The 10,781-nt window shown below is 41.4% G+C and overlaps 1 long non-coding RNA gene across 1 annotated transcript; it reads right to left on the bottom strand.

The window, feature by feature from the left end:
- Positions 1-959: 959 nt before the first annotated feature.
- LOC129393357 (uncharacterized) lies at positions 960-5,331 on the bottom strand. Its single transcript, XR_010113349.1, has 2 exons — positions 4,649-5,331; positions 960-3,550 (listed from the first exon to the last, which is right to left on the bottom strand). It is a non-coding gene; the product is annotated as an uncharacterized LOC129393357 (long non-coding RNA).
- Positions 5,332-10,781: the final 5,450 nt, after the last annotated feature.

Raw genomic sequence — 10,781 nt, 5'->3', positions numbered from 1 at the left:
ATTTCTGTGGGATTGGTGGTTATATCCCCTTTATCAATTTTTTATTGCATCTATTTGATTCTTCTCTCTTTTCTTCTTTATTAGTCTTGCTAGCGGTCTATCAATTTTGTTGATCTTTTCAAAAAATCAGCTCCTGGATTCATTGATTTTTTGAAGGGTTTTTTGTGTCTCTATCTCCTTCAGTTCTGCTCTGATCTTAGTTATTTCTTGCCTTCTGCTAGCTTTTGAATGTGTTTGCTCTTGCTTCTCTAGTTCTTTTAATTGTGGTGTTAGGGTGTCAGTTTTAGATCTTTCCTGCTTTCTCTTGTGGGCATTTAGTGCTATAAATTTCCCTCTACACACTGCTTTAAACGTGTCCCAGCGATTCTGGTATGTTGTGTGTTTGTTCTCATTGGTTTCAAAGAACATCTTTATTTCTGCCTTTATTTCGTTATGTACCCTGTAGTCATTCAGGAGCAGGTTGTTCAGTTTCCATGTAGTTGAGTGGTTTTGAGTGAGTTTCTTAATCCTGAGTTCTAGTTTGATTGCACTGTGGTCTGAGAGACAGTTTGTTATAATTTCTGTTCTTTCACATTTGCTGAGGAGTGCTTTACTACCAACTATGTGGTCAATTTTGGAAAAAGTACGATGTGGTGCTGAAAAGAATGTATATTCTGTTGATTTGTGGTGGAGAGTTCTGTAGATGTCCATTGGGTCCGCTTGGTGTAGAGCTGAGTTCAAGTCCTGGATATCCTTGTTAACCTTCTGTCTCGTTGATCTGTCTAATGTTGACAGTGGGGGTGTTAAAGTCTCCCATTATTATTGTGTGGGAGTCTAAGTCTCTTTGTAGGTCTCTAAGGACTTGCTTTATGAATCTGGGTGCTCCTGTAATGGGTGCATATATATTTAGGATAGTTAGCTCTTCTTGTTGAATTGATCCCTTTACCATTATGTAATGGCCTTCTTTGTCTCTTTTGATCTTTGTTGGTTTAAAGTCTGTTTTATCAGAGACTAGGATTGCAACCCCTGCTCTTTTTTGTTTTCCATTTGCTTGGTAGATCTTCCTCCATCCCTTTAGTTTAAGCCTATGTGTGTCTCTTCACGTGAGATGGGTCTCCTGAATACAGCACACTGATGGGTCTTGATTCTTTATCCAATTTGCCAGTCTGTGTCTTTTAATTGGAGCATTTAACCCATTTACATGTAAGGTTAATATTGTTATGTGTGAATTTGATCCTGTCATTATGATGTTAGCTGGTTATTTTGCTCATTAGTTGATGCAGTTTCTTCCTAGAATCAATGGTCTTTACAATTTGGCATGTTTTTGCAGTGGCTGGTACCAGTTGTTCCTTTCCATGTTGAGTGCTTCCTTCATTAGCTCTTGTAAGGCAGGCCTGTTGGTGACAAAATCTGTCAGCATTTGCTTGTCTGTAAAGGATTGTATTTCTCCTTGACTTATGAAGCTTAGTTTGGCTGGATATGAAATTCTGGGTTGAAAATTCTTTTCTTTAAGAATGTTGAATATTGGCCCCCACTCTCTTCTGGCTTGTATAGTTTCTGCTGAAAGATCCGCTGTTAGTCTGATGGGCTTCCCTTTGTGGGTAACCCCACCTTTCTCTCTGGCTGCCCCTAACATTTTTTCCTTCATTTCAACTTTGGTGAATCTGACAATTATATGTCTTGGAGTTGCTCTTCTTGAGGAGTATCTTTGTGGCGTTTTCTGTATGTCCTGAATTTGAATGTTGGCCTGCCTTGCTAGGCTGGGGAAGTTCTCCTGGATAATATCCTGAAGAGTGTTTTCCAGCTTGGTTCCATTCTCCCCGTCATTTTCAGGTACACCAATCAGACGTAGATTTGGTCTTTTGACATAGTCCCATATTTCTTCAAGGCTTTGTTCATTTCTTTTTACTCTTTTTTCTCTAAACTTCTCTTCTCACTTCATTTCATTCATTTGATCTTCAGTCACTGATACCCTTTCTTCCACTTGATTGAATCAGCTACTGAAGCTTGTGCATGTGTCATGTAGTTCTCGTGCCATGGTTTTTAGCTCCATCAGGTCATTTAAGGCCTTCTCTACGCTGTTTATTCTAGTTAGCCATTCGTCTAATCTTTTTTCAAGGTTTTTAGCTTCTTAACGATGGGTTTGAACACCCTTCTTTAGCTTGGAGAAGTTTGTTATTACCGATTATCTGAAGCCTTCTTCTCTTAACTCGTCAAAGTCATTCTCTATCCAACTTTGTTCTGTTGCTGGCGAGGAGCTGCATTCCTTTGGAGGAGGAGAGAGAGACTCTCTGATTTTTAGAATTTTCCGCTTTTCTGCTCTGGTTTCTCCCCATCTTTGAGTTTTTATCTACCTTTGGTCTTTGATGATCGTGACGTACAGATGGGGTTTTGGTGTGGATGTCCTTTCTGTTTATTAGTTTTCCTTCTAACAGTCAGAACCCTCAGCTGCAGGTCTGTTGGAATTTGCTGGAAGTCCAGTTTTGCCTGGGTATCACCAGTGGAGGTGGCAGAACAGTAAATATTGCAGAACGGCAAATGTTGCTGCCTGATCGTTCCTCTGGAAGCTTCATCTCAGAGGGGCACCTGGCTGTATGAGGTGTCAGTCGGCCCCCTACTGGGAGGTGTTTCCCAGTTAGGCTACTCAAGGGTCAGGGACCAACTTGAGGAGGCGGTCTGTCCGTTCTCAGATATCAAACTCCATGCTGGGAGAACCACTACTCTCTTCAAAGCTGTCAGACAGGGACATTTAAGTCTGCAGAAGTTTCTGCTGCCTTTTGTTCAGCTATGCCCTGCCCCCAGAGGTGGAGTCTACAGAGGCACACCAGGCCTCCTTGAGCTGCAGTGGGCTCCACCCAGTTCAAGCTTCCCAGCGGCTTTGTTTACTTACTCAAGCCTCAGCAATGGTGGATGCCCCTCCCCCCACCTCACTTCCACCTTGCAGTTCGATCTCTGTTAGCTGTGCTTGCAGTGGGGGAGGCTCCATGGACGTGGGACCCTCCGAGCCACGCATGGGATATAACCTCCTGGTATGCCATCTGCTAAGACCATTGGAAAAGCCCAGTATTAAGGTGGAAGTGTCCCAATTTTCCAGGTACTGTCTGTCATGGCTTCCCTTGGCTAGGAAAGGGAATTCCCCAACCCTTTGCACTTCCTGGGTGAGGCAATGTCCCACCCTGCTTCAGCTCACACTCTGTGGGCTGCACCCACTGTCCGACAAGCCCCAGTGAGATGAACCCAATACCTCAGCTGGAAATGCAGAAATCACCCATTTTCTGTGTCGCTCACGCTGGGAGCTGTAGACTGTAGCTGTTCCTATTCAGCCATCTTGGAACCTCTAAAAATAATTTCTTAATAACCCCTGTATTATTTCCCCCCTCTACAGACATAAACTTAACTGCCGTTAGGGGGTGTTGGATGACGATTCTTTCTGGCTACTTCCTGCTAAAAAGGGGCATCTTGTTGGGGCACAGTGGTTGGGCCTCCTCTTGAGGTCAATCTAAGTGTTCTCAGAAGAATGGTGTGTCCATGTGTGGCTCTGTCTGCAGCACCATTTGGGGTTTGATTGCTTCTAGGTGAAAAGAGATAAATTTTACAAGGAGGTTTAAAATATAGGATTAGAATATGAGTATCGAGATTACCACTGTTAATGGAGGGCCTATAGACCATAACTATGACAGTAGAGTTTGATACCTGTTAGTTACACCAATGGATTGTAATACCAGTTTGCCTCCACTAGATGTCGCTGTACATAATCAGAAACATTCATATAAAAGTAACATTCCTTTTAGGAAAAGTGGCATTGGATTGGGTGGCTAGAATAACTTTAGTGTTAACCTTGGCTACATTTTTCCTGCAATTATCAATCCTTTCATGACTTCCACAGAAAATCTCTTTCCTTTATAACCTTTGCATAACCAGGATGTGACATATTACCAAAAATAAGAAGTTCTAGCAAACTCAGTGATAGTAAAACTTTCATGCTTCCCTTTTGTTGGCAGCTATTATCCCTGCTATAAGGATAATAATTAAGCAAAAAATATTGCAGCAATGGAAACTCTCCATCCAATATTTCAATTAAAAGGTGCTACCAGCCAGGCGTGGTGGCTCACGCCTGTAATCCCAGCACTTTAGGAGGCCGAGGTAGGCGGATCACCTGAGGTTGGGAGTTCGAGACCAGCCTGACCAACATGGGAAAACCCCGTCTCTACTAAAAATAAAAAAGTAGCCGGGTGTGATGGCGCATGCCTGTAATCCCAGCTACCAGGGAGGCTGTGGCAGGAGAGAATCGCTTCAACCCGGGAGATGGAGGTTGCAGTGAGCCGAGATCACGCCATTGCACTCCAGCCTGGGCAACAAGAGCGAAACTGAGCCTCAAAAAAACAAAACAAAACAAAACAAAAAACAGTGCTACTGTGTATAGCTCTACTACAAATAGTAGAGTGAGTAGAGCAATTCCTGCAAGTGTGGTGTAAGTAGATAATTTCCATCTAAATTTTTACTTGCTAAGATATAGAATTTCCCTTTGGGGATCTATAAAGTTCCTTGGTTCTATTTCCCTAAACAAAGAAACCTCTGAGTTATGGGCACCCTATTCACTCTCATTACCTGGCAGAATTTACAGGATAATTGCCCAGAACTAGCATATTGATCTAGATTTTCACATTACCTATGCCTTTTTGTTTCTTCCAAGCTGCAGGAGATCACCACTTGATTCACAGGAATAAGCAGGGTTAGTCTAAAATGTAGGCAAAAAGCTGAAAAACAATTAATGAGACTATGATTTAATGACAAATGTATGATAAGCTTTGGAGCATAATGATAAGCTTTAGAGCATAGTTTCTCTCTCTAGTCCCCATTTTTGGCAAAAGCAAATTATGCTAGTATTGTGTTGTTTGTAGAATAAACTTTAGTTTTATATTTGGCCTGATTCTTTGCATAAAGTACAGTAAGAATAATTATTTCTATGTAAGCCTTTTGGATTGGCTTTGATGGCACTCTGTTTCAAAAGGAATCTCAGATAAGACCTCTTAAAGCCAAGCCCAGCCATGAGTTTTTATCCTGTGAGTCCCAAGATAAACTTGGAGCTCCTGGACCTGTTAGAAAGTGACATTCTTTACTGACCACAGATTAGGAACCCTGTGCGGGGACTGTGTAGACAAGGGATGAGGCCAGTTCTCCCCAAGAGGCTTTTATCGGCACTGGAAGTAAAGATAGACTCTTAAAGGGAAGCATACCCTTTCGGTCAAAGCCTTGGTAAAATAACTAGCTTTTCCAGTTGTGTCCTGTTGAAAAAGAAAAATGGATTCTTATTGCACTGATGCAAACAACTATATTTCCATAAGTTAAGAGTACTCACAGGCAGTTTCCAGCTTCTAGAGGAACCAGGCAGACAGAAACAAACATGCTCCAAATTTTGTTTGCAGGAGTATGCCTTACTCAATTATTAAAGGCCATAAATAGTTTAAAATAAGTTTTCTTAACTCTGAAAAACAAAACAAGGATCAGCAACATTCCAAGTAAAAGTCAAAAAGGTTGCTTTAACTTTCTGAGTGCAGTCCATTTAGTTAACTCTTGTATTGCTTGACATTCGTGAACATTTCAGTTCTTCATGAGTCCCACACATTCTTTCTCTATTCCAATGTTACAATCTTCAAGGCTATTAAAAACTCACATTTGAGAACACCTGTTCAAGTTTTATAGCTTGATTATAACCTATCTTTTAAGAAGGAACAAAGCAAGACAAAATGGTCTTTGAATGACAAAATTTCCAGGATAGTTACAGTTAAAAACATGACTGCCAGGCTGGGCATGGTGGCTTATGCCTGTAATCCCAGCACTTTGGGAGGCCAAGGCAGGCTGATCACGAGGTCAGGAGATCGAGACCATCCTGGCTAACATGGTGAAACCCTGTCTCTACTAAAAATACAAAAAATTAGCCAGGCAAGGTGGTGGGTGCCGGTAGTCTCAGCTACTCAGGAGGCTGAGACAGGAGAATGGCATGAACACGGGAAGTGGAGCTTGTAGTGAGCTGAGATCACGACACTGCACTCCAGCCTAGGCAACAGTGTGAGACTCCATCTCAAAAAAAAAAAAAAAAAAAATGACTGACAAAGAAATTTAGTTATCTCCATGGCTTATACTTTACCCTTAATTACTATTGATAGCATATATTTAGACATTAAAATTTTAGAAATCCCATACAATTTTGGAACATATGTTAGTATTATTCATCAAAATATAACTTAAAGAAGATTGGACATCGTTTTGGCAATTTCATGTGACAAAACATGTCAAATAATCCTGTTCACCTCTTTTCTGAATGTTTCAGGGGCCCTCTGAACCATCCAGAAAGCCAGGCATCAGGAAAGACAATTTTGAAACTTAAAGGTTGATTTTTGGGTGCCTGTTAAATGTTAGAGGTTTAAAACACTTGATGTTATGAAATAGAATTCCAAATTGCCATAAATTATTTATTTTGCCAAAACGATGACTCAAAAAGCAAAAATTTTTATTATCCTTTATTATTACATGAAAATCCTGTTTAAGCAAAATTTTACCCTTGCATTAATTTACTGATATCAATCCCAATTTCTTTAAATGGAAGCTTATAGATGATTCCACCTAATCTTAACCAATTTGACCATGAGGTGAAATCTTTACAAGCCCTTTATAACCTCTTTTACTAACGGGCAGATTAGTGTCTTAAGACACCCTTGTTGTGCTTTTATTTCAATGCTCAATTTATGAAAAGACCACGTAATATGCTTTTGAATTTAGTTAGGTTTACACATTTTTGCAAGATTAATTTTTACAATCTTTCCACAACTTACTTAAACATTTAGCTTTATCTTATTAAATGTAAGATAATCCCTTATTCCTGGGCAAAATTTGCATTTCCATGCTTTCTTATAATCTTTTACTAAAAAACACATTTCACTGTTTTTATATGCCTTGAATATAAAACTGTTTAATGATCTCAAATACATGTTGCACTCTTAACTCTTAGCAACTTTTATTTTTGGTGAAAAGCCTGGTTAGTAAGTGTTTTTAATTGTTGTTGTGTTTCTTGAGACAGAGTCTTGCTCTGTTGCCCAGGCTGGAGCGCAGTGGCACGATCTCAACTCACTGCAACCTCCACCTCCTGGGTTCAAGCAATTCTCCTGCTTCAGCCTCCCTACTAGCTGGGATCACAAGCACCCGCCACCATGCCCAGCTAATTTTTGTATTTTAGTAGAGACAGGGTTTCACCATGTTGGCCAGGCTGGTCTCGAACTCCTGACCTCAAGCAATCCACCTACCTAGGCCTCCCAAGTGCTGGAATTACAGGCATGAGCCACCGCACCCAGCCAGTAAGTGATTTTAGTTATGTACCAGCTTAAATATTAAAGTCACACGAACTAAAAAATATTTAAGTGCTTATTTTTTCTTTAAGCCAATTAATTGGAGCTCTTTTTATAGACATCACACAAAACACATACACAGCGAAACAGACAGAAGATTCAGCACTTGTAAGATTTTTATTTGACGCTTTCATAACTGGATTACTGGCTTCAGGGTGGAGCCCTTGGAGGAACAGGGCCGGGATGGCATGCATCTTTAGGGACTAATAAGCAAGCACAGCTACAGGTAAAGACAGATCTGGAAAATTAAGGATGCCTTTTTATGCTGGATTTTGGATCCCCAAAAGGAGGGAGAGCCATCTTTTAAAGAGTGTATTTCTTACTTAATTATTACACACCAAAGCTCTCTCCTAATGTGAAGTAATTTGATACCCCCAAAACTCAAAATGGCCAGATAACACAAGGCAAAACAGAACAGAGCCTTTGATTTTGAGAGGGAAGTATCTGCTTTTAATTCCTGGGGTTTCATGAGGAAAACAGAGGTTTTTTTCCCAAAACAATGTCTGTGGCACCTCCTCTGTTTTCCCACGGAGTCCCATGCTACCAGAAGTTATCTTAGGGCCTCTCATGTATGCATTAAGTGTGGCAAGACAAAAAATGGAGAAAAATAATTCAGTAGACTGAGAAGAAAAAAACCTTTTTCCAGAAAAACAAGATCCAAGAAGCGAAAACCATAAAGGCCTTTTAAATATACCTGTAACTTGAATATCCACTTTTAATTAAGCTGAGTGCTGTTTAAGAAAATCCTTTTAAATCCCTTGTTACTCTACTTTAGCCACGCCAAGCAGTTAAGATTTTTCAGCTTTTGAACTTTACAAAAAGTAACCTCACAGGTGAAACCAACAAACCTTAATTAGGTTATGATTAACCACAGGTGTACAAGATATCTTCAAAGTGGGTGACAGGCAATTTTTGAAACCATCATTGCAAAATTGTCACTGAGACACTGAAAGAGATTCAACCCAACCAACTCCATTTTGTTTCCAGCCCCTAAGTCGTCCTTGCGCATCCCTGGGCGTGGGCCGAACCAATTTTGGGAGGAGCCTGATTTACAGTTTATAGTCTAAAACAAAGATGATAACAGCCACTTCATCATATATACTTCCTTCTTGCCTGGGGACCAGACCAAGAAACTAGCCACAAGATTAAAAACCATGGCCCAGGAGCCAAGCAGCTGGAGGCTACAAAACTCCCATCCTCCGTCAGCTGCTCTCAAGATCAGTGCTTAAGATATTTTGTAAGCCCTACCCTTGACCTGGCACCACCCAAATCAATAAAGTGGCTTATCGGATTTTGTGGCCTTCACCCAGGAACTGACTTAGCACAAGAAGACAGCCACCATTTAAAATGGCAGAGGCTAAAACAAAGAATTCCTACGTGGTTACAGGTCATGTTCCGAAGGACTTGAAACAAGATGGAGGCCTGTAGCCAAGTTTGTTACTATTTTGTTGAGCTGGCAATGAACAGCAGCCTTATGGGGTCCTGGGCCTGCATCCTAACCTAAGATAGTCTTTCTTTTGACAGAACCATACAGAAAGACACACAAAGCACACCAGATTGGCTACAGCTTAAGATCAATCTCACAAATCCTTTGTCATTATTTTTATGATCTTTTTTACCAGTTTGCACAGGGAGAGGGAAGCCAAAAGCTCGACTGGTAAATTTTTTTTTTTTTTTTTTGGAGACAGAGTCTCGCTCCGTCGCCAAGGCTGGAGCGCAATGGTGCGATCTCGGCTCACTGCAACGTCTGCCTCCCAGGTTAAAGCGATACTCCTGCCTCAGCCTCCTGAGTAGCTGGGATTACAGGTGCCTGCCACCACACCCAGCTAATTTTTGTATTTTTAGTACAGACGGGGTTTCACCATGTTAGTCAGGCTGGTCTCAAACTCCTGACCTCGTGATCCACCCGACTCGGCCTCCCAAAGTGCTGGGATTACAGGCGTGAGCCACTGCGCTCAGCCTCGACTGGTAAATTTTTACTCTTTTTCCAGAATGTCAGGCTTCTGGATTCCCTTCCCCCCAGCTCAACTCTAAGCCAAGCATTTTAAGGTTTGGAAAATTAACATTTCCCAGGTTGGAAGAACATTATAAAAGATCCATTTTAAACTGTGAAAGAAGGAAAAACACCATAGACCTGAGTTAAATTGTGGAAGGTTTCTATATACTTAACAGGGTCGTCAGAAAACTGGCCTAAGTTTCCTTTTATTTGTCTAAGGTCCTATAATGAGAAGGGAACTTGAAGGGGTCCCAAATAAGAGGGATCCTCAGATGGTTCCCCTGGAACTTGCTTCTCTAATTTCGGGGAATTATTCTCTTTGGGCCTGCCTGATATGATTGCTAAAAGAGCTGGGTTGATTTTGCAATGCTTGCAAAGGTCTAGTAAAAAGGCCATGCCCTTATGCAAAAGAAAATGAGCTGCTTTTTCTTTAAAGTCTCAGGGTGAAAGATGCCCCCAGCACCTCAGAATGCACTTCAGGGGAGTGCAGGCTGAAGATAGTACCCATCTAGAAAGAGAAGCAAGAATAAAAGCGTCCTTTTAGTCTCCTTCCTTTCTTTGTGACCCAGGATGGAGGGGAAGACAGTGGGAGCATCCCCACAACTGTTTTCTCTTTTTGGTTCCCAAGTTCTGGCACCATGTTAAATGTGCCACCCATGATTGCAGGCATGACCCTCCAAGCCACAGCACCAGAGGAACTAAGATTTGGGCCTAGTTGTGCTCCTCCAAGCAGCTGTAGTCCTCTGCCTATGATTTCCCTTTGACTTCCTAGACCTGTGTGACCTGTGTGCCTCCCTAAAAAAAATGAATCTCAAGAAAAACTAAGTAATTGGGCAAGGCCCCTTTAATAGGGGGTATGCTAGATTGAACCCTATATTCTGCTATTATGGCCCAAGCTAAAGCATTTACTCTTAGAAAAACGGTTCCCGTTAACCTCTGAAACTAAAATCCTCTTATTAATTAAGTACTGTTCTAATTGGAAACAGACTAAGTTTCTTAAAAGAATGTAGGGACTGAATGGCCGTTTTCCTGCTGTTGGGACAGCATCAGAACTAAAATTTGGCTATGGAGGACATTTTACTCCTAACTGCTGAAGGCAGAACTTTCCTGTTCACAGAGGGGGCTTAGAGCCTGATTTCTGGTGGCGCAAAAGGAAGGTGCACTGTAAGGCAAAGAAGGACCCGCAACATGCCTCATGAAGACGATTTCTATTTCCACTAGGAGGCGCTTTTTGGCTTAGAAATACCATGTGCTCACCAGATAAATGGTAGAGAGAGATGCTTACTAAGTTACTGCCTGCCACGTTTGCCAATCTTTTCTAACAGACCTGTTTCCCTGAACTGTAAAAATTTCCACACATCACATACACAGAGAATAGACGTAGCAACCGCGGATAGAAAAGA

This window comes from Pan paniscus, chromosome 9, assembly GCF_029289425.2.
Source record: "Pan paniscus chromosome 9, NHGRI_mPanPan1-v2.0_pri, whole genome shotgun sequence".
In the NCBI taxonomy this organism is placed as follows: Eukaryota; Metazoa; Chordata; class Mammalia; order Primates; family Hominidae; genus Pan; species Pan paniscus.
The sequence above is the reverse complement of the archived record's forward strand: the minus strand, read 5'-3'. Positions and strand labels throughout refer to the sequence as shown.